Here is a 24,240-nt window from a genome sequence, read left to right on the forward strand (position 1 = left end):
TTGCCTGACTGGAACGACTTTTGAAATATGATGGATAGTGGTTTGGCAATAACATCCACCAATTCCCTCAGGACCCTGGGGTGCATCTCATCATTTCTCATGGGCTTGTGTAGGTTCAGGTTTCCCAGGTGGTTTCAAAACTCAACTTCTCCTACAGTGTGAAAGACTTTGTTCCCCCAGTCCCTGGCTTGAGTTTCAGTGTCCTGAGAGATGTGGGAAGAGAAATCAACGTTGAAAACTAAGGCAAAAATATTGAGTACCTCAGCCTTCTTCATGTTGGTGGTCCCCAGTTTTCCTGTCTCTTTTATCAGGAGGGGATACATTTTTTTTTAATCTTCCTTCTCTGTCCCGCATATCTGTCAAAGCCCTTATTATTCTTCACATTCCTTGCCAAATCTCCAGCTGTGCATTAACTTTCCTGATCCCATTCCTACACATCCAGGCAACTTCCCTATATTCTTCTCAGGATACTTGTCTCTGATTCCACTGGCTGTGCATTTCTTTCTTACACCTTAGTTTGACAAAGAGGTCCTTATTGAGCCATTCTGGTCTCCTGCCATCCTTGCCTGATTTCTCATACACGGGGGTCCACTAGTTCTTTAAACAACCAAAAGTTTACTGTTCTAAAATCCAGGGTCCTGCTCTACTCTTCACCTGTCTCATATCCCTCAAGACTGTGAATTCTACCACAGCATGATCACTGCAGCCCAGGCTATCACCAGTCTTGACATCTCTAACAAGTTCATCCATGTTGGTAAGCAATAGCTCTAGTAACACTTCTCCACTGGTCAGTCTATCACCTGGATTAAGAAATTATCACTGATGCACTACCAGAGTCTTCTGGATTGTTTATGGCTTACTGCGCTGCTTTTTTAGCAGATGTCAGGGTGATTGAAATTCCCCAGCAGGATCAGAGTTTGATGCTTTGTCATAGGCTCACCTTGATCAGATGGCCTGTAGTAAACACCAGCCACAAGATTTCTTTTGCTGGCTTGGCACCTAATTTTTATCCATAACTCCTAACGTGTTCAGCACCATTTTTCAAAGACAAGTCTGTGCAGTCAATTCAGGTTTTTTATATAGAGGGTAATCTGCCCCACTCTAACCCCTCTTTCTTGCTTGTACCTTCTGAACAGTTTGTGGCCATCAGTTGCAGTTTTCTAGCTGGACAGAGGCTTCTGACTCCTATTTCTGTGCATTGATACAGAGACACTTCATCTGGGCAAATTCTGTGTCATCGTTTTAGAGCAACAAACCCTAATTCCTTTGAGGCATGTCACATGCATTTCCTTGTAGGTTCCTAACACATAAACAGCCCCTGTCTCTTCTCTTTGCTCAAAAATCCATCCCCTTCCCCTATTAAATCTAGTTTAAAGCTCTCTTTGTAAGTCTGGCCAGATTGTTGGCAAAGACCCTCTTGCCCCACTTCATCAGGTGAATCCTATCAGCTCCCAACAGACCTGGCTTATCAAAAGTAGATCCATGATCATAGAAGCCAAAATCTCCAGTATGGCACCAGCCGTGCAGCCAAGAATTCACGTGTTCAATTCACCTCCTCCTTCCTAAATCCATTCCTCTGGGTGGAAGGATAGAGTAGAACCACCTGCATTTTGGATCCTTTTAAAACTGCTTTGAGGAATATAAAGTTGATGGTTCTAATTTGCCTCATTGCAGTATCATGTGAAATAGTAGGAACAGATGATAAGCTGTAGGCTTCACTTAGTAGGCAGCAAACTTCTCTAGAGAAATTGCCTGGATGGTAAATGGGTAATTCGTCCCCTCTCAGTAAGGAAGTTCCAATTACTAATATGATAGGTCATTTTCTGTTGGTACAGGGTCTAATGCGGGTGGGTGGTTAGACCCATTTTGCACGGTCAGCTTCTCCTGGGTCTTGTCTGTTACTCACATGCTCTTCATTCTTTACCCCCAGGTCACTGTATCTGTTATGCAGGGGCACTTGAGGAAAATAAGGAAGGTTCTTCCTTCTGCCCCAAGCAGACAAGGGCCCAGTTTCCTTCATCTTGTGCATCATTTGTGTCAGTCAGCTTGAGGTTGAATTCAGACTTTCCTAATTCTTTAGTAATATTTTATCAGATTTTTTTTAAATTAATGATCTGAGAAATTTAAATTAATGATCTGAGCTTTTGTTACATCAGCCCCTACGATGGAAAATTCTTGCACTAGAAAATTTCATCTGGACTACTCAATCTAGTTCAAATAATTGATACAGAAATGCTTTGTACAGCTTTGTTAGATTGAATTACACCCTAACTTGCTACACATTTTAAAAATTTTTGTTGGTTTTGTTGTCGTTCCTTTGTTTTTGTTTGTTTGTTTTAAACTCAACCACATCTGGGAATATTTATAAGGAAAATCAACAGACTTATGTTAAACTGCTTGATACATTCACAGGTTTTGAATTCATTGACTTCTTCACTATATTTCAATCCTCCTGAAATTAATTTCTAAACCAAAAGCACCCAGGAAAAAACAATGCACTTTTTAATAATTTCCTAAATTTTCTGAAGGAAAATGTTGTGTGCGTCTGAAAGTGTTTGGGTCAAAGGCTTTGGGGAGATTTCATCTGGATTTGTCACAGGGTGAAGAAAATCAAACTGCTTGAGTTTTTCACAGTAAATGAAACATTCATCTGAATACTCAAAATGACAGCTAATGTTGGAATTAACATTCCATTTAATAGAATGGTTAACAAAATCCAAAGGACTTAAACCAAAATAATCAACCCTTTGCTTCAGGCAACTGCAAATTGTTGAAGAATGCAAACTGCACTTTAAGCTCAACACTTCTTTTATAATTCAGGAAACGAAGAGTGTATAAAAGCTGTGTAATATGTAGCATGCACTAAATGAAGAGAAGGAGGTGCACTTGCTTGCTCTTGACTTAAGTTAGCACCCCCTTGGCTCTAAATCCCTACCAACTTCTGGAAAAAGAAGAAAAATTACACGCAGCTACTTTTGTTTCCCCATTTGACTGATACCAAGTTTAGGTACTGTTCAAAAAAATAAAGTGTTTGTCCAATGGATTGGGTCACCAACCCATCACAGGAGAGAGCAGGACTTCATCTGTCATCTTGTTGAAGTGTTCAGTGAGCTCATTGCTCACCTTCAGACACTAGCACCTACCAATGTGAAAATCTCTTGGTCTTCAATCCTTCAGAGCTCAATTACCATCCCTAAAGATGTGTTAAATCTGATCTTAAATATACATTGGAATAAATGCATAATGATTGTGAGGTGCTCGCACATTATGATAATGAGAGCCTTAAAAATACGAAGTCTACAGAAGTACCTCTTTTCTATTTTCTCTCCTTACATTCTCCAGAATTTCATTAATAAATATTAATGCTATTTTAATACTTAAACATGTCCCACCATGTGTTCCTTATACTTTCTACCTTGGTATCTAAGTTTCCCTTGAGAAATTATAATGAATTTCTAAAGACTTCCTCAGCACATCATCTCAGCCAAGCAAACTCATTATTTCCCATTTTACTGTTTCTTCCTCTGTTTTAGTACTATCCACAATATACTATCCAGGGTATAGAAAATTAATAGGTGTTTCATTCAATTAGAGGTGTGCAGTTTTCTGAATGTTGTCTTATAACTGTTATATAACTGAACAGGAAAAAGCAGCAAAATAGAGTTTTATATTCCTCAGAATTTGTAAGTAGAAATGATTTCCAGAACTGTTCTGCCACTAAGCAGCTCTTAGAACCATTCACTTTAGAGAATGACCTGAAAACTATTTGTTTTCTTATCAATTGATTAGTTTTATTATTTTTTTCCAATTAATTGCCTCTGTTTCTTAAACATAATTAAAAATGCAGGGCCCTACTTCCAGTTTGATGTAAGGCTTTACATAATCTTTTCAAGCTGTATGGCTAAGAAATACTTTTTATGTTCATATCATTATAAAGATTTGTAACAAATGCTTATTTCTTCAAATGAAGTAATTATGATAGCCCAGCTGTTCAAGAATACAGCCAAGAATTTAATGGAGTGTTAATTTTACAATACTTCCTCCTGTATATAAGCTATGAAAAATCGTATTGGAACTGCCATTTTTTACTGAACACTTCTGAATCTCTTTACTCATTATACATCCTATTAACTTAGCAAGTTTAGGATAAATTCAAAGAAAAAGGCTAAATATTATATGTATTTAGAAATTATATATATACACAGACATATAGTATAGTATATACTATACATATATATGGAGAGAGAGATACGCACATTGTGGAAAACTTACGCATCATTTACAGACACCAGCTGGGCAACTTTCTGCACATCTACAGCAACATCTATATAGATAAATAAGACAGGAACAACTTGTAGGTAAATGTTTTAACTTTTTAATTTCAAGCACCAGAACAGGAAGCTTTTGAGACTGTCTCCTGGTTTCTAAACCTGTCTAAGTCACTGCCTCATACAGAGATGTTTTTGTCCAGACTACTCTAAATTATATGTTTATGATTAAAAAGTATCAGCAATTGTGCTTAAATTAATTTGACCCAGATTAGTTTATTAGTGTAGACACACCAGAAGAGTACTTTTAACATCCTCATAGCTATCCAGTGAAATAAAAAAATTAACAAAGCTGAAAAATAGCTGAAGTTATGAATCAGGTTCCATCATTAACTCAGAACCAATCCACAAACAAATACACTTCATCTCTGAACTCTTTTAACTCCAGTTGACTGTCTTAGAATGTGCACATAAACATAATTCTAGAGGAGAGGGAACTAGCCAGGGATCATATCCATCATGCAACATGGGTACAGATATTACCTGAAATACAGGTAGCAGAGGACAGATACCTTCTGCCATGACTCACTGACAGATACTTCACAGAGCAAACTGGAAGTCTTAATGCAACAAATTAGGAAGTGAAAACTCATTGGGCTTGAGGAAGATGTATCCAGAGATCTTGACAGTGTGCAAAAGAAGGTAAAAAGCCTGGCATTAGAACCAAATAAGGAGGTGTGATCACAGGAAATATGGCCAGAAATTGTGGAATTAATACAAAGTGCAAGAAGCACAGAATCTCAGACAATTATCAGCAATTAACAGACAATTCATCTGAACACTGAGGAAATCATTCCCCTGCTGATAGCTTATCATCACATACTAGTTTTAAAGATCTCAGGAGCCAACAGTGAATCACAGCACAGTGATGCTGATCAGATGTAGGTTCTGCAATGAATTCATTCCAGGCAGTAGACCACAAACAAATCAACATGTTTTGCAAAGGATTGTTGCCTCCTACACACCTGGTTATCTGTATTATCCAGTATACAGTAGAGTTGTTGAACAAAATCTATTTATCTGAACAGATGGTAAGATTAACTAACGTAGCTTTTATTTGATTTACTAAACTACCTAAACACACTAATAGAATTAGGAATTTCAACAAAATATGCTGAAGCAAAAATATCTCTAATTAGAAATGTCTGCTTTTAAATTCCCAGATAAAATAAAAATAAACATAGTAGTGTATGGAAGATGAGGACTGAGATTTTCCTTCTTGTGGTAAAAATATCAGAACAGTAGAACTTATCACAAAAAAATCCCAGTGCTGTGATAAGTGATGCCTTGATGGAGTCACAGAACCAGACAAACCTTCCATACTACGTGTGATACAGAGGAATATGTATGATTCTGCATATGATACAGACACATAGGATATCATTAATCAATCATCTTGAGATTTCTTCTATTCTGCTGGGGAGGAACACATTATATGCACATACAGTTAATTAATGCACTATCTTAAAAGCATAGGGCTTGACATAGTCACTCCAGTCTGGTTGGCTTACCCTATATTACACAGTTCAGCTTTGCTGCGAATGACCCGGAGGAAACTGGTACAAGCAGGATGCACAACAATGAGCTGAAGCAGGACAAATCAGTCTCAAAACATTTCAAGTGCAGCCGAAAGCAGATGTTATTGGATATTTCATGTGGAAACACAGTTCACAGGAAATTTCCAAACGAAAGTAGTCTGGCTGCACTTCTGAAGAATCGTCAGGATTTAAAATACCTTTTTTTTATTGCTACTTACAAAAACTGTCATTTAAAGGGGGGCCAAACAGAGAAATCAATGGCGATAAAAAATACACAAGTGAGTAAGAGCTTGAATTAAATACACATTAGAAGAGAGCTGGATGCATCCAGGGAATTCTGTGACTGAGCCTGCTCAAAGACGACATTATACACATCTGTTTGTCTAGATATGCCGATGATAAATGCTTGATAAAACACAGAAAAACAGAGGCTGGGATTCTAGTAATAGTTCATTTGCTGTCTAGAAATAACATAGCCAGGCCTGTTGAAATGGTGCACATCAGAGGACAAAAAAATAGCAATTTATTACCTTGCAGAAGGGCTGGGACAAAAAATCAGGAAGCATGTGAACCAAAACCATAAAATCACTTGAAGTCTGTGCTTGTCCTCAGGACTGGTAGCAAAGTACTAGGATTTAGCTTCTAGGGCAGATTTATTGTGAGGGAAGGCAACTAATGGTCCGTAGCACCTCTGGCATTATAAATTCACATGTAGAATAGTGAGTAACTTCTAGCACTCACTATGCAATCTCCCTGTCCTCGTTGCAGAGGCATCCTCCCCATGCATCCCAGAATGGTGAAATGGCATCCATTCTTAGGTGTCACTCTGAGAACTGTAATTAGCTCCTTTTCCAAGACACCAACAAGGTATAAGGAATCAGTTATTTCTTTAGGGCTGAATATAGCCAGATAGAACTGAATTCTGTAGAATTCATTTTGTTTACGTGGTGGTTGTAAGCAAAACAGTCAGCTCAGGAAGGTTTCACTTAATTGTAACATATTTAACCAAAAATATCTAATAAATTATTTGGGTATTGAGAAAAATAAAAGTAATTAAAAAAATACTTAAGTAAAAACGTTTTTTCCTCCTTCCCCAAGCTCAACATAAGCCAAACTCTTATCCTGTCTCTTCAAAGTCTCAACTTCCCTCATTTTTGCTGTGGGTTACAGCCAGCCCATCCCAGCTTCTTTGGTGAGGCCATAAGCAGGAGGTTGGGGTCATATGTGTAATAGTTTCCTTCTGCTGATCTCTGGTTCCTACTGACTTTCCTCCATTTCTTGTGACTTTACGGTTTTCCTCTGCCACTTCTGCTTCTCAGTGTCCCTGCACCAGCATGGGTCACCCATGGCCACAGTCCCTCAGAGATGTCACTGCTCTGGAGTGGGTTGCCTGTGGCTATAGTCCCTCAAGGTTGCCTCCCAACTAACATCTGGGCCAACAAGACCGTAAACAAGAAGGTACTCATCTCATATATGACATGCAGTGTCTGGTTACTTTGTTGTTTCATATAACCTGACAATAAATCAACATATCCTGGATTACGTGCCCACTCAAAGCGGACAACAAAAGGTCACAAGTCCTTCCAGTCTCAGTATGGCTTTATAAAACTTAAAGACCTCATCTGTGTCGTAGACACGTTGCATACTCTGAGGATGCTTTATCATTTGTATTCATGCACAGCAGTGCTATCATTATACATTGCATTACTCAGTTGTTATCTGAGTACTTTGATACTAGTGCAATTCACTGGGCCAAATTTTATTTTCACTCTGTTTCTATTCATGCTGGAGAACTGCACTGACTTGAGAAGCAACGTTGTCAACTCAGATGAAAAGAGAGAAGATTCATGCCTGTGGGCTCCTGCACCAGCTGATTTGCAGAAACAGAAAAATAGACAGAAATCTCTGCTAGGAAAACTCCTGGGAAACATCGCATAAGACTGATTGATCTGTACCATGTGGTCCCACCTATAAATTCAGAACAGACTGGGGATGGAAACAGGTTTGATTTGACATAGTTAACTTCAGCTAACTAGAGACTGGCTAAGCAGAAGCATGTCACTGAACAATGAGTCCATAGGTTTTGAAATACAGTGAAATTTCCAAGTACAGCCATAGTCGAAAAATTATTTAAAGAGGAGGTGGATTCTTAGCATTTTCAGGTCCTTCTGGGAATTGGACTGAGTCAATAAGATGCATTTATAATTCAGATACCTTGAGCACTACTCATATTTTCTCCTGCTCTACCAATTTTTGCTCAATTTTTAATAACTCATTGGACTTTGATCAATTTCAAGGTCATTTCCCTTGAATAATCTGGAGACTTTGCCACCAGCTTTCCGGATGACATTATATTCAGCCTCAGAAAAATAATTTCTTAGTATGTGAAATGCTTAGTATCTTTCAAATATTCACCACCACATCAGAACAATTTGTGTCAGCCCAGAGACAGACATTAGAAAAGGCCATTCTGCAGTCACGATGATCCTGGTAAGGAATGTGACTTTGCTAACTTCCGGCACTTTTGAGCTACTTTCACCTGAAGTTTAGGTGACAATGAATACCAGTCACAAAGGAAGAATCTGCAGGTTAACTTAGTGCAATACTACAAGACATCAAAAATCACATTTCAATTGGCACCCGCAAGTGCAGCTTGAACTAAGTAGTAGATGACGTCCAGCAAGGAGCAGATATGGGAAGGCCAGAGAGATATTTTTTTTGGATCCTTATTCCTCTTCCTGCTGGAAAAGACCTTATAAAGTGCTAGAAGTAACTTCAAGTGTATTTGTAAGAGGCGCTTTCACACGGAGGTGAATCCCTTGCAAAAGTCAATGTTAGAGGGAAAGTTAGTAACCCACAGCAGTAAGTGAATTCATTTTTAATTGCTTGCAAGCACCAGAAAGACTATCAGAGAAACCTAGCACCATGGTTATGTCAACGGTATGGTGGGTAATGTTTTTGTGTGTATGACTCCAGTTCAAGCTCCTGGTGCTCCCAACCCCATATCAGGACTAGGTCTAAGAATGAGCTGCCTCCTCCCTCTCAGACAGTCCTGCACAGAAAGAAAGCCAGGTCAGAAGGGGACTGTGATATATGTCAGCAGTGTCTCAGACCCAGTTATCAGAAGACCAGGACCTGTAAGTGCTCTCCATCATGTACTTTTACCTCAGTCAGGTTGTGTCTCCCCACTCAGACACCCTGTTTTTATTGGCATATTAATTTAGGTGACTGTAAGAAGCAGATAGCAGGTAAAAGAAGGACAGATCAACAGTGAACTTATATTCCATTTTCTTGCTGACAACATAGTCATTGAATAAATGACAAGAAAGGACTTACATGAGCATCACATGAGTTAGGTTCCTTCAGGATCTGGAACAAAATATTTAATATTAAAATATTTAATATCTATGCTTACCAGTTAATCTATCCAAGGTGCTATTGAATGGATGCGCCAAAGAACAAAGAGCAAATAAATGTTCTATCACTAAAAAAACCCATAAGAGGACAAAAGTGCAAATGGGCAGAACTCAGTAAACATATTGACATTGTTTTTACTAAAACACTTTCTACTCCAACAGTGTCATTATAAATGCACTTCTGTTCTCCATAAATGTACAGTGACAGATCCACAAATTATGTTTAAAGATAACTAGCTGAAGTCTCCATTTATTCCACAAGTCCATTTTATACATTTGAACTTTAAAAGATGAACTCTATTTTCTACACTTCTAGTGAAAAAACATTCTTATTTAAAGATTTATTTTAGCTCTACCTAAAAACAATAAGAAAGAAAAGCAACTCTAGGAATGAGAGTATAATCATATAAAAAGTGAAAAACAGGTTAATGGCCACAAACAATTTGTTTCTGTCTCTTCTGTCCTTCTATTATAACTGGGAGCAAAGCAGGAACAGAAGAGACAGAAACTTGGAACACTAAATGGAATCTTTTGAGGTTTGATATAAATAGCTGACATATTTCTCAGGACTACCACTAAATGTTAAAGTCCTTGAATTTTGATTTTCTTAGAAGATAAATATAATATTATTTATTTATTTATTTATTTATTTACAGCCTTACGCATAGTCTGATTCCATTCAGGGCTAGAAATGAATTTGATGTAATGTCCACCTTCTTCCATCAACACATACAGAATAACGTAGCAAGATTTCCTTATTTTTCTGATGACAAAGATACCACCAGCTAAGAATCCACTCTTTTTCGGATGTTTATCCAACACACACCCCACATCCATGGCTACATTCTCATGAGTCTGTCCCTAGTGGGGACAACAAACTTTGTAGCTATGCACTGTTCATGTCTACTTTGACTTACTTTGTGCTCTGCTTACTAGAGGAACCAAGGAGATCTGATACATTTCCTTGAGCTTAAAAGCTCGATGGTCAAGTATTTCAAAATGAAATGCCTCAGTGAAATGTGCCTACTTTTGTCTCAAGGATATGCATTATACATCAAAGATATAGATGTGTTAAATTAATGCGCTACCATGATTCCCAGCATCTGCTTTGTCCATTAATTAGGTTTACTGACAAATTAAATACCTTGGCTAAGAAACATTGTACAAAGCCTGTTTTAAAATAGGTCTTGTTTTTCACTTGGTGATGCATTGCTTTATTGACTAAAATGTGTTACACTCCAGAGGCTCAATGTTTTCTGCAGGACACAAAGTTCTGGTAAACAGCAAAAGCAAATTAATTCCATGTTCTGAATTTTTCTCACACTTAGTGGTTCATTTGCTCTTCAGAATGTCCTTTTTAATACAAGTTTTGTTTTCCTTTCCCCTCAATTAACCCCAGAAAAGTGAAATTAAGTTCAATGAACTAATGAATTGAACCTCACACGATTCCACACAATTTTTAAGGTTTCTCTTTTGAGAGTATCAGTTCTTATGCTTTATCTATAAATAGATAACACTATCGCCAGTAGTGCAATAACCTCATAGTTTTATTTTCTGATGGTAATAAGAAATTAAAAAATCCAGGAAATTATATGGTTGCTTAGTGTGGAACATAAACATCTGAATTCAGAATAAGGTCAAAATTTTAAGGCTGAAAATTCCTTCTAAAGCTCTACGTAAGCACAGATGCATCCAAACTCAGTCCTAGAAACAGGCCTAGAAATTACGGATAAAAATATTCAACGACTTCTTTACTCTAGTTTTAAACTGCTTGAAATTATAGTTTTGATAAATGCACTATCTAATTATTTAAAAATCAGCCACATAAGTTATTGTGCTCACAATAATAGTATCTAAGTAATTAATTCTAAAAAAGAACTTCTATCACTGGAACACATAATAGATTTCTATATTATAATGTAAAAGTGGTAGGCAATAAATAAAACACTTAAATGGCTATATTAATTTTTTAAATGAAAATAAAAACTGTCTCTTAAATTTTATTTATGCTATAAATCCAAGTTTCATTTTATTAGCAATAAATTTTAATAGTCATCAGGTTATCTATTGGACAATAAAATGATGCAGGGAAACTATTTTCCTGAAAGTCACTGTGCATAATAAAAAAACATTTTTCTGGGAAAATTTGCATATAGTTAGTTAAGAGGAAATACAATAGCACTGAAGGAACTTCTAGAGAAAAGCAAGCCTGAAATAACAGGTGATTTTTCAATTATATCATAGGATCAGAATCCCAAATGGACTGGATATTGCTGATTGGAAAGACTCTGGAAAAGAGAGAATGGAAAGTTTTGTGGCCTAGAAGTCGTGATCCATAGTGAAAGATGAAATAAGCTCTTTCCAGAAGCATAAGAGACAGCCTGTTTAAGGTCTGCACCTGTCATGCAGGAAAGTTCTCTGTGATTGCAAACAGCTCTTTAATCTAGAAGATAAAAAGGTCCAAATGAACCCAGAGGCTGAAAGGCAGAACAACTCAGACTACAAAGAAGACACAGCTTTTAACAACCAGTACAATTAACCATTAAAACAAACAAAGAAACAAACAAACAAAAAACAACAAAAAAAAAACACTTGTCATGACCCTTAAAGGATTCTATACAATTTGGAAGCTTTTGGAAAATAGGTTATACCGTAATATTTCACACAAGAATTGTATAAGATTTTTTATTTTGCTCCTAAAGGCTACACACATAAATCCAACTTTTTTTTTTTCACTTTTATTTTTCAGTAATACAAAATTTTCCTGTAAAAATCCTCCTTTACAAAGACTTACCTAATCAGTTCAAGCATTTAAGAATGCCTTTTGACTCTTCACTATTCCATTCATTTGCAAGTGTAAAATGCATCTTTTTTTTAAGGTCTTTCACAAAGACAAATTTAAGAACCTTTAGACAAAAGGGCTTTGTTTTAATACGAATCTAAAATGTTAACCACGATGGTGAAAGGTGACTGGACAAATCTGTGTATCAGTCACTACAACTCTAACACATATATTCAAATATGTTTAGATGCTAAAAAGAGCGTTAAGGTCTCATTTGTTTGTTTGGTTTGGGGTTTCTTTGTTGTTGTTGTTGTTTTGGTTTTTTGTTTGGACAGGGGGGTTTTATAAATATCCAGACCTTTGTGGCACAAGCACAACTCAAAAGATCTAATTTGGAATGATTTTGGGAAGTCATCACTCCAAAGTAGGATTTCTGGATGTCCGAGAAATCCAATTTTCATACAAATTTTCTGCTCCAGTCCCTGCGAAGTTGGAACACTTGGTGGACATTGTTAACAAAAAGAACTGAGACTCTGAAATCAAAACATTTTTCTTTTGTACACATAAATACAGACTGAACTCTCCAAATAAATATGCCTTTAAAAAAGAAGAAATATATTTTATTTTTTGTGTCTTATTTGTAAAAAAAGCTGTGCTTACACCAATCTACAGAAAGTCACTCATTCATGGTTTTAAAATATTTAGGAATCCTCAGAATATTCTACATAAGGATGAATGAGTTAATTTCCTTTTAAAATTACCATTTCAGAGACAATATTTCATTTTTTAAAAAAAAAGTCACTGTAATACCACTGTAATGTCTTTAAGGGATATTTCTTAATCTTGCCCTGATCTTGCAAAATCAGGCATACATAAAAGCAAACTGGCACACATGTAATACTACCAATTAACAGAGAATATCTTTTTCAAAAGGGAAATGTGACCAGCTCATAATTCTCATGCTAATACAGACTTTATTTGAATTTTTCTAAGCATGTATTACAATGTCTGAATTACACGCCAGAACGTACTTTGATCTGGTATTTCTCTGAATGGTAGTGACTGTAATAAGCAATAATCTCTAATATGTCACTCATGCTGAGTATAATTTGATTACATCCTTAAATTGTACAATGCTATATGTTGGTGGTGTTTGCCATTACAGAACTGTACCCAAATGCATTTTAAATAGCATAGAACAGAGAATTTGTCACAATGTAAATTTGCAGGCCGTAATAATCCATTTGGTATTTGTTTTTTTTTTCTTAAAAAAGGACTGCCTTTGCTAGGGACATTGCCTTGATGGTAACAATAGAGAATCAGAACCCAGGTTCAATAACTGAAATTAAAGGATAATTTAATTTGAACTTGTGTTTGTTCACTGATCTCTAAAATAAATTCTTCTCTGTGAGCAAAAGAAAACGCAGGACAGTGCAGAAGAGAACCTGAAAATCCTTAGGACGTCTTTTTTACACATGCAAGGTTTACTGCACCAGACTGTATTTGCTAATATCTTCAGTAATACACTGATTCAGATGAGAACAGTTCTTATAGACATCTGTGCGCAGCTTTACCTTGACTTTGTTAAGATCTAGACAAGGTTCTCAAACATATATCCATCAAAGAGCTGTAGGCATTACAATGTTTTCAGTACTGCAGTGCCTGAGATGTTAGGAATTCAGCTCCAGCAGCAAAAATTGCAAGGTTGGGGGCTAAGTTCAATACACCTTGTTAGGCTTTCTGTCATATTTTACAAGAACCGGTGTTCAGGTGGTTTGAGGGGAGACTTAGGCTTACCAGAATGAAAGCCAAAAGGAAGGATGTCACTGTCAGAAACATGAATTTAAGGACTAGAAAACTGCTGTCAAACATCTCTGTGAAACTGGGACATGGAGCCTGCAGTCATATCTTGTCTGGGTATCTCTTTTTACTGATGTTGTCTTTTCTTTCATCCCTCCCAGCACATTGGGGACTGGCAAGGGGGAGTTCCTACTTTAAAAAAGTATCCATTTAGAAACTTTTCTATTTCATATCATTGCACTTAGTTTCTTCTATCAATAAACATCTTTCAGTCTTGTCATCTTAGCAGCAGTCAGTTCCAAACACATACCCTAATGCACACAAAAATATGCTGTATTACACTAAGTCGTGACTCTAGTCAGCAGATAGTAGTATGCCAATGCAATTTCACCATGGATTTTCTAAGCTATTCCAATATAATACATTTAGTACACACACATTTATTGTCAATATATGCAAAAAAGGCAACATTGCACTAATTTGAAGAACAAAAATGAACAAAATTATTAAATGAATAGAATATGCAGTAGCAATATGCTTCAGCTTTTTAGAACTCAAATTATTTCACAGCATCTCTCTATGACCATACCACAGATTTCAGTCACCTACTTCTTAACAGCTTTTCTGTTCTTCCAAGAATTCTTTAGTTTATACATGCACTCATGAATCACTGCAGTTAAACGACAATGGACACCCATATTCTGGAATTTGTTCAGCAAAAACAGCTTGAATTTAAAACCATTGGGCAGGAACCATTGGTGGTAATCACCTAGGATTTCCTTGGAATATCCTTCTTTGCTACTGTGGTATGCTGATCCGGACTTGCTGCCAGTTGCCCACCAAGCTGTTCTATCACTCCCCCTTCTCAACAGGATAGGGGGAGAAAATATGATGAAAAGGTCATAATCAAAGTACTGCCTGAGTAGACAAGTATTCATGTTTGCTACTGAAGTGTAACTTCAAGAAACAAACAGTGCATGAATTGTGGGCAGGAAAAAAAAGCATGAAGTGCACAAGGAAACATAAGAACTGTTATATTGAATCAAGTCAAAGGGCAAGCCAGCCCCAGGGTCTGTATATGCACTTAGAAGAAATATTAGAAACCAATCATATACAAGTTGATTCTCAACACTGTCTTCCTCTTTACTCACCACCAGTACTGTCTGTTAACCCTTATCCAAGACTTTAGTGAGTTTTGAGGACTTTCAGGAGTTCTTCAGATAATTAATAGTACAATCCATCTCTGTGAAAAATAATTGAAATAACCAACACAAAAACTCTGCTTCCTGATATCTTAGTTGCATGGCTTCTAGTATTGTGTAGCATTAGATATACCTCCTCGACATTATTTCTAATTTTGTAAATCGCTAGATTAAAGATTTCTGGTTTACTTTTCTTTTCCAGCAAAAGCTGTCCCTTACCTTGCACTATTTATGTGTTTTTGGGGGGGTCTGCTCTATCATTTTAGAGATAGCAAAAAACAAAACACAGGATTAATGACAGAGTCATTACCTAGGTCTTACCACTATAACACAATTGAAATAATAATTAAAAAAATTAGTAATCCAAACTAAGAGTTAATTGTTACGTGTAGAGTATTGCAACTGGGTAGGAACAAACCCAGGTTCCAGTCTAAGTTGGGGAATGACCTTTTAGAGAGCAGTGTAGGGGAAAGGGACCTGGGGGTCCTGGTGGACAGCAGGATGACCATGAGCCAGCACTGTGCCCTTGTGGCCAAGAAGGCAAATGGTACCTGGGGTGTATTAGGAGGAGGGTGGTTAGTAGGTCGAGAGAGGTCCTCCTTCCCCTCTACTCTGCCCTGGTGAGACCTGTATGCAAGTCAGGCATCTCAGAGACACAATTCCAATATTTTTGAGCTAAGGATAACAGGAATTGTCACACCTATGTTTTTCCCAGAAGTCACACAAGAAGTAGCAGAACAACAACTCAAATGCAGAATAGGAGAACTGAATGTGAGATTATATGGGAATATGTAAAAAGCAGTGCAAAACACATCTCCAGTCAGGTAGCACAGAACTGAGCTGCCTGGTAATTTTGGTCATTTGCTGATTTAGCAATTTATGAAGTTACAGTTTATAGTACAATTCATTAATTTCTATAATGTAAATTATTTCCTCAGAGGTGTATTTCCCATAAGTGAGATGGTTTTGCTGTGGCCATGAATAAATCAACAATGAAATAATATTTATAGGCAGTACTAAAAAAAAACTGACTTGGGGGAAAACTGAACATAAATAACAGAGAAAAGTTTACAGAAAAAACCCATACAAACTCAGTAAAAATACATTTATATTATGATAGAAAAAGGACTCTGTGAAAAAACAATCTGCCTAAACCTAGCATTGCAGAGCTGATATTCATTGTATTGATCAAAACCTTGTTTTGTCAGGGAAGTGTTTGGTAATATTATTTTGACATAAATTCAGCAACCAACAGGACAGAGAGAAATCTTTTAAGTCTAACGCGCAGTTTTGAGGTTTTAATCAAGAAAAGAATGATGGCCAACGTTTTCTTGAGTGACTAATGATTTGAGATATATTATTCTTCGAGTGGTTATCTAGAGAATGGTTCCCTTGAAGGGAAAGAAACAGTCAGCAATTTCTGAAAACTTCTTAAGAGGGCTCCAAAAGTAGAACCACAAATCAAGTCTTCTCAGATCACTTCTCAAAATCTGTCTGCACTTTCTGTATTTACAGAGTTGTCTTGATGTGTACATTTCTATGCAAGAAGACAAATCTATTACGTTGCTGCTCCTTTGCCTTAAATGAGCTTTCGAGGATGTGTGCATGTTTCTGTGAAAAATAAATAAATAAATAAATAAAAGCAGACAAAAAGCTCTTTTCTTCCTCAGAGCTACTCAGCTATGCAATTCCTGTTAGTTACATGGCAAAATGTAATTCTCTGATGACTCTGAAGAACACAGAACTGTTTCTCCAGGCTCCTGTAGTAGCTCCACATGTGCAGCAGATCAAATATTTTAGATACTGTATTTGTGCTCAGGGAAACTGCTTGGACAAAAAGCAGTAGATCTAATGGGCTGTTTGCCTTAGACAACTCTTTTCCACAAATTGATGCTATTTTCTTTCAGTGAAAAAGGTCAATAACTAACATTAAGTGTAACCATAAGTGTAACCATTTTGGAGCAGAGGTCACCTGATGGTGACCGTCAGGACCTTTCTTCATCAACTAGAGACATACTATATACATTTTTGTTTATGTGTACCCAGACTTACGTTTTTTCAGAGTAAATAATGTATTCTTATAGTATCTACAATGGTGGAATATTAATATGTGATCCTATAACATTTATCTACATCTGTAGAAATAAAATATAAGTAAATGTAAAAGTCTGTGAGGCAGGATTGTTGGTACTCTGTTATTAAGACAGCCCAGTACTTCTTTTTATAAGAAATGCCTAACTTTTTAGGCATTTGATAATGTCAAATTTGTTGGCTTTATTTTGGCTTGCTTTCTTCTGCATGTAAGACTATTTCATGGAGATTTTTTTTGGCTTGGTTGTTTGTTTTTTTTTGTGTGTGTGTGTGTAGGAGGGGAGGGGAGTGTTTGTTTTGAAGATGCCAGAATGGTTGAGAAAAAATTTCAGTGAAAAGAACTATTGGCCAATACTGCTTCATCCACTCTAACACACCTTTAGAGACATTCCCCCCAAAACGTCCTTTCATAGTTTCATCCTTTGAAAAAAGAACTTGAAATTTGCCAGGGGTTATTTGATATCAAAAATACCCCATTTTCTGGCCTCAGGACAATACAGCCACATCACAATCTTTTGAGACTTGCTCAGGCATCTGATACTACCCACCAATGACTGAACTATATATTATTAGTGTCCCCAAAGAATGGCTGAACTCAGAAACACTTCCCTTATAATGGCTGCCCATTAGTCCTTCCTGTTGCCATTGCACAGTCTGGTTACATGATGCTCTTTCAATGAACTGCAATATTTTAAGGGAGCATTGTCCATTCCTGTGCACTGAATCAGAGAGGAATCTGCAGGAGAAAAAAAAAAAAAAACGTTGTACAAGTATGAATAGAGAAAATAAGGCTGAATTAATTGGCCCGACAACCTTACTCCTGGAATCTGCTAAATTCTGAGAGCTTGATTTGTCCGTCTGAGTACTATTTTTGCAGACTTCATGTGCAAGTCTGATTTTAGTTCAATAGTACCTCAAGCTACAAACTAAAGTGAGGTGGAGGTCAATCAACTGCTTATATTTTGTCTGAATTAAACCACACTATTTTCCAATAATGGAGATTGAATACAAGTTGTGATTATGTTTTCACATCATGTATATGTGTACTGAGCATATTTGTCTTTGTAACACCCAGAGAAAAATAATATGAGTTCAGAAAGATTTTTACATTTCAGGTAGCTGTGAAAAAGTTTCGTTTATTTCTGTCAGGTGTTACTTATGAAATGGTACAGAGTCACCTTACCTTTAATTAGCAATATTCCCGCAATCATCAAGCATTTCAGTCATTACTTCATTTTTGCAGTAAAAATGCCTCTTAAATGTGGTTTCTGATGGACATACATAAAGAAACTATAAAGGGTATGGGAGACGAATCAATGAAATAAATATTTACAGAGGATTAAGGTCTGTAAATTATGTATCTTCCAAAGAACATAACTTTCCTTCCAAACATCCTATTGATCTTCTCAGGCTCTTCAATCCTTCTTCCTTTATGCTGAATATATTCTAATAACAAATAAAAGATTGCTAAGTTTCAGAGACAACTGACCCCTAAGACTACAACATACAATGGTTCTGTATGGATATCAGGGGAAACTTAGAAACATGCAAAAAATGTAAAACAGACAATACATAGAATCATAGAATAATAGAATGTTTTGGGTTGGAAGGGAACTTAAAGATCATCTAGTTACAAACCCTCTACACCTTCCACTAGATCAGGTTGCTCAAAGCCCCTTCCAACCCGACCTTGAACACTTCCAGGGATGGGACATCCACAGCATCTCTGGGCAGCTTGGGATTGCTCCAGCCTGTGTATAGGACCTTCCACTTGGCCTTGTTGAACTTCATGAGGTTTGCACAGTCCCACCTCTCCAGCTTGTCAAGGTCTGTTCGGATGGCATCCCTCCCTTTCAGATTATCAACCATCCTACACAACTCAGTGTTGTTGGCAAACTTGCTGAGGGTGAACTCGGTCCCACTGTCCATGTTGTTAACAAAGATGTTAAACAGCACTGGTCCCAATGACCCCTGCGAAACGCCACTTGTCATTGGTCTCCACTTGGACATAGAGCTATTGATTGCAACTGTCTGGATGCAACCATCCACTCCATTCCTTAACCACTGAGTCATCCATCTTTCAAATCCTTGTCTCTCCTATGCAGTGTTCCTGTGCTCCATCAGTATGAAGTTTGGTGTGAGCTGCTCTTTATGTCACCTTGTAGAATAAGTAGATCTAATTTCATTGGTCACATAAAGGTCCATGGGAATCATAGGAAAATTAAAAACCAGTCCTTCAAATTCGAATGTATCTGTGAAGTTATGAGCCCAGTAGGGAGGTGAACTGGGGAACACAGCATGATTGGTTACCCATCACATGCCCCATAGCACGTCAACTGCTTCTGGTACATTAACTAGATAATTCTAGTTCCCTAAGATTCTTTAGTACGCCTTCAACCATTGAGACCACAGATGCTCAGAACCTCCAAAAAATGTCAACTGTTTATCTTTAGTGGGACACTGACATTTGTGTTTCCATTTCTAAGAAAATCTGGGGTCTAGTCAACATATTATTCTCAGCTCTGAAGTAATTAAAAAAACATTTTGCTCTAACTCTAACTGCACAACACGGGGAGGAAAAAGTCCCCTCCTTTGTGTGATCAGCCTCTCTACATGATGGGGTTATAGGTATCCTTTATTCAATAAATCTACATAGGTCCACTTTTTCCTTTAGCAATATGTGATTCATAATGTCATGACCCCTAGACAGAACTTAAATGGAGATGTGAACACATACTGAAGAAGGAATATAATCTTCTTTCCACTTAGACTCACAGCAAAAATATGTCCCTTTTCAGGGCTCAGTACCTAATTAATAGCAGAATATGTTTAAATAGACTAAGTTGGTGTACATGCTTTGGAATTCAATGAAACTTAATAAGGAAAATCAGGCTCTATTATGTTAACTAATCACTTATGGTTAAGCTCTCTTTGTAACATCTTCACTGCATTATTCCACAGACTATAAATTGCTCCTTTCAGTGTAGGCAATATTTCTCAACTCTCACGCACCATAAATCATATTTTCTTCTCAATCTGCCAGTTTTATTTCAAACAATTGTACTGAAGTGTGCACCACAATTCACATGCCATATATTACCTCCTATCAACAGCTGCTTTAACTGCCACAATTCCTACTTTCCAGTTTCAGTTTCATATTTATGTATCTTGTCAGTTGGGAAAACAAATACCTTGAAATCACTTCCAGACAAAGAAATAAAGAATATTAGATTGGATAAGGCTGTCAGTAGCACCTTGAGATTTTCAACATGATTTTTACTGACCAGCACCAGCACAGTTGTAAATTATTTGGGTAACCAATAATAGATCATATTTCTGAGTCTAAAGGCCTAATAATGTGTCTTCACACATTATTACACAGTGTTTACTTTGAAGTACTGCAATTGCTGATAAAAACAGTCTGTTAGATACTGAATTGTTTTTATTGGTAGATACTGAATTGTTTTTGTTGGTTTATAATGGAATGTACTTGTTTCTTACTCACATCTCCTAGTTGACTACAATTCTGTATAGTTTGATATTGACCTGAACACAATAAAAAAAAAATAACTAGATTTACAGAAAAAAAGTTCCATTCAAGGACTTAGAAGACTTTGAGGATGACTAGGAAAGAAAAAAAAGAAAAGTAAATAACTATATCATATAGTTTTTCAGAATTATATTTTGAAAGGCTGTAATTCCCTGTGACATGCATGAAAAAATGAATAGGTCCTCAAAACTGTGGAGCAGCCATGCTTCCAGTACAGTTATAGATGAGAAGCCAAGAACTCGCTTTCTTGAACTAACATTCCTCCAATAAAAAATGTACCCCATGATGCAAAGAGGCAGTACCTTAATGGTTAATGCCTCAGGGAGGTTTCACTGTTTGTGTGTTATGCATATGCTATCAGTCCTAAGCAACATAATGAGGCAGATAGATAGGTAGGTAGGTAGGTAGATAGATACATAGATACATAGATACATAGATAGATAGGTAGATAGATGGATAGATAGATAGATAGACAGATAGATAGATAGATACTTTTATTGTCATTAAATCCTTTTTGGGGAAAAAATGGACATTTATACAGGGTGTAATTTATCTTGTGGTCCATAAATTAGGCATCTAATTTGTTTATTTAAATATCCTGTTATAACTGAACAGATACAACCACCTCAGGAAGGAAGTTCAAGGAATTATAGTATTGGTTTCTTTAAATGGATTTTACTGTATTTCAATTTTTTCTCATTGCTTCTTGTCCTTCCACTGGATACCACTGTGAGGAGTATGAGTACTTCTTCTTTACTCTCTGCTGTCTAGTATTTATACACGTTGATAAGATCCACCCTGAACCTTCTTTTCCCCAGGCTGGACAGTCCCAGCTCCCAGCTTCTTTTCGTATGAAAAAAAGCTCCAATCCCTCGATTGTCTTCATGGTCCTTTGCTGGACTCATCCAGTCCCTCTTGCACTGAGATGCCCTGAAAAGGACACAGCACTCCAGGGTTGAGCATAAGGGAAGGATCACATCTCTTCCTGCTGGCAACATTCTTCCTAACACATACCAAGAGGCTCTTGGCTTTTTTTGCTGCAAGTGCACATTGATGTCTCATGGTAAGCTTGGTGTCCACCTGTACACCAAGGGTCTTCTCTACAAAGCTACTTTCCATCTGGTCAGTCCCCAGATTATCCTTGTCCATGGAATTGACCCTCCTCAAGTGCAGAAATTGGCATTTGCTTTGTTGAACACCATGAGGTTTCTGTCAGACCATTCTCCGGTTTGCCAAGGTCCTTCTGAATGGCAGCACAACCATCTGGACTACCAAATACTACTCCCAGTTTCATATCATATGCAATGTTCTAGGGTACACTCCATCCAAGTCATTAAAGAACATGCCAAACAGTATCAGTTCCAGTGCTGACCTCTGGGGTACACCTCTAGTGACTGGCTTCCACTCAAACTTTGTGCTGCTATTCATAACCCTTTAGTCTTGGCAGTTCAGCCAGCTCTTGAGACACCTCTGAGTCCATTTCTCTAGCCCATACTTCCTTAGTCTGTAGATGAGGATGTCATGGGACATGGGGCGGCAAACCTATCTAAAGTCAAGATAAACAATATCCACTGCTCTTTCCTCATCCACTGAGCTAGCCATGTAATAATTGAAGACTATTATCTTGATCAAGGACTTCTCCTCCATAAATTCACGCTTAGTATTCCCAGCTACCTTCTTGTCTTTAATGTTTGGAAATTGTTTCTAGTTCATCCTGCTCTTAGTTTCAGGATGTGTATTTCTTATATGCTCCCTCTCCACAGAAATGCACCTGTGGCAGAATCAGTAGCTGTCTGATAAAAACTGATCTAGATGCACAGGAAGATTCAGGTTTTGCCGTTTTTCATCATTACATACTTCAATATTGTTTGGAATATTTGGGGGCCTGAACAATCAACTGAAAGGAAAAAGGCTACAGATCTAGTCAGATTACAAGTCAGCAGCCAATTGACACCTATTCTACATTTCCAGTATCTCTTTTGCTGTATCAGCTTTTGCTTTCTGCTTTTCACATTTCCATCATGTAGCAGAATAAGAGTTGAAACCGTGAAGCTTAGTGACAAACAGTTCTGTGAGGACCTAAAACTAAAGAACACATCAGCCTGCAGAGAAGTTTCTTTAACAGCTACTGGCTATTAGTTTTCTACTGATTAGTTTGATGGAAATCAGAACTGTAAACAGGTAATTGCTTTGAAAATAGGATTATGACTTCATTTGGGCATAAATGCTAGCTGCTCTTCACCCTTAAAGAACATGACTTTTTGACAAAGAAAGGTAACTTGCACCTGACAGGATAAATTCTGTGATCCTTCACTTCCACTGAAGTTCAGAGTGCTCTGTAACTCACTACTTCTGGTACTTTTAAGTGTCATCTCATAATATGTTTAGTAATCAATAGATCTCTAAAAGGTCTGCTGGATGGGTATATTTAATGGCCTTCTAGGTCTTTAACACCTCTGTTTGAAGAGAGATGAAAAATTGCTCTTAGCAACTGTAGATTAGAAGTACTTAAGATTGTAGTGCTTTAGTTGAAGTGTTTCTTCTTTGAAGTTTGCATTTTTCTTCTTTTGACTATATATCAAACACTGATTTATTGTTTACAAGTTTACTATTAAAACTCTGTGTTTTCACTCATGAAAACGATGAGTGATAAAACACTGATGCAGTTCTTCTGAAAGAACACATTTATTAAAAATGCAACATGTAATGCCACTAATGGAATTCCCTGTGCTTGCAAATCCTACTAGAAATATTAGACAGCTTAAGTCCAACAGCAACCAAATTTCTGCCTGAAGGGGTATGAATATTCAATGATTTTTTTTTTCTTTCATTTAAGTAGAAAGAAACCTAATGTCTATTTAAGCTTCTTGCAACCAGCTAGTTATAAATGCTTAATGCACCCCAGCACACAGTTGGCTCTTTTGGCTGCCAGAGAACATTGTTGACTCATATTGAGCTTGTCATCAACCAAAACCCCCAGATCCCTTTCTACAGAGCTGTATTCCAGCCTCTTGTCCTCCAGTCTGTATATGCATCCAGGATTACACCATCCCAGGTGCAGAAGCTGGCATTTATTCTTATTAAATTTTCTACGGTTGGTGATTGTCCAGCAATCTAATCTATCAAGATCTCTAAGTAGGGTCTCTCTACCCTCAAGGGAATCAACAGCTCCTTCTAATTTAGTATCGTCGGCAAACTTAGTGTGCTCTCAAATCCTTTGTTCCAGGTCATTGACAAAAACATTGGAGAGAAATGTCCCTAAAATTGAGCCCTTGCGAATACCACTAGTGACTGGCTGCCAATCTGATGTTACCCCTTTTACTACAACTCTTTAAGCCTGATCCTTCTGCCAATTATTCTCCCACCGTGTTGTGTACATGTCCAGCTGCATACTGGATTTTTTTTTTCCAGAAGGGTACTATGAAAGAGAGTATCAAAAGCTTTCATAAAATAAAATTTAGAAAAAACAAACAAACAGACAAACAAACAAAAACACATACACACAAAATAAACCAAACCACCACCACTTCTAC

This window comes from Columba livia, chromosome 1 (genome assembly GCF_036013475.1).
Source record: "Columba livia isolate bColLiv1 breed racing homer chromosome 1, bColLiv1.pat.W.v2, whole genome shotgun sequence".
Classification (NCBI taxonomy): Eukaryota; Metazoa; Chordata; class Aves; order Columbiformes; family Columbidae; genus Columba; species Columba livia.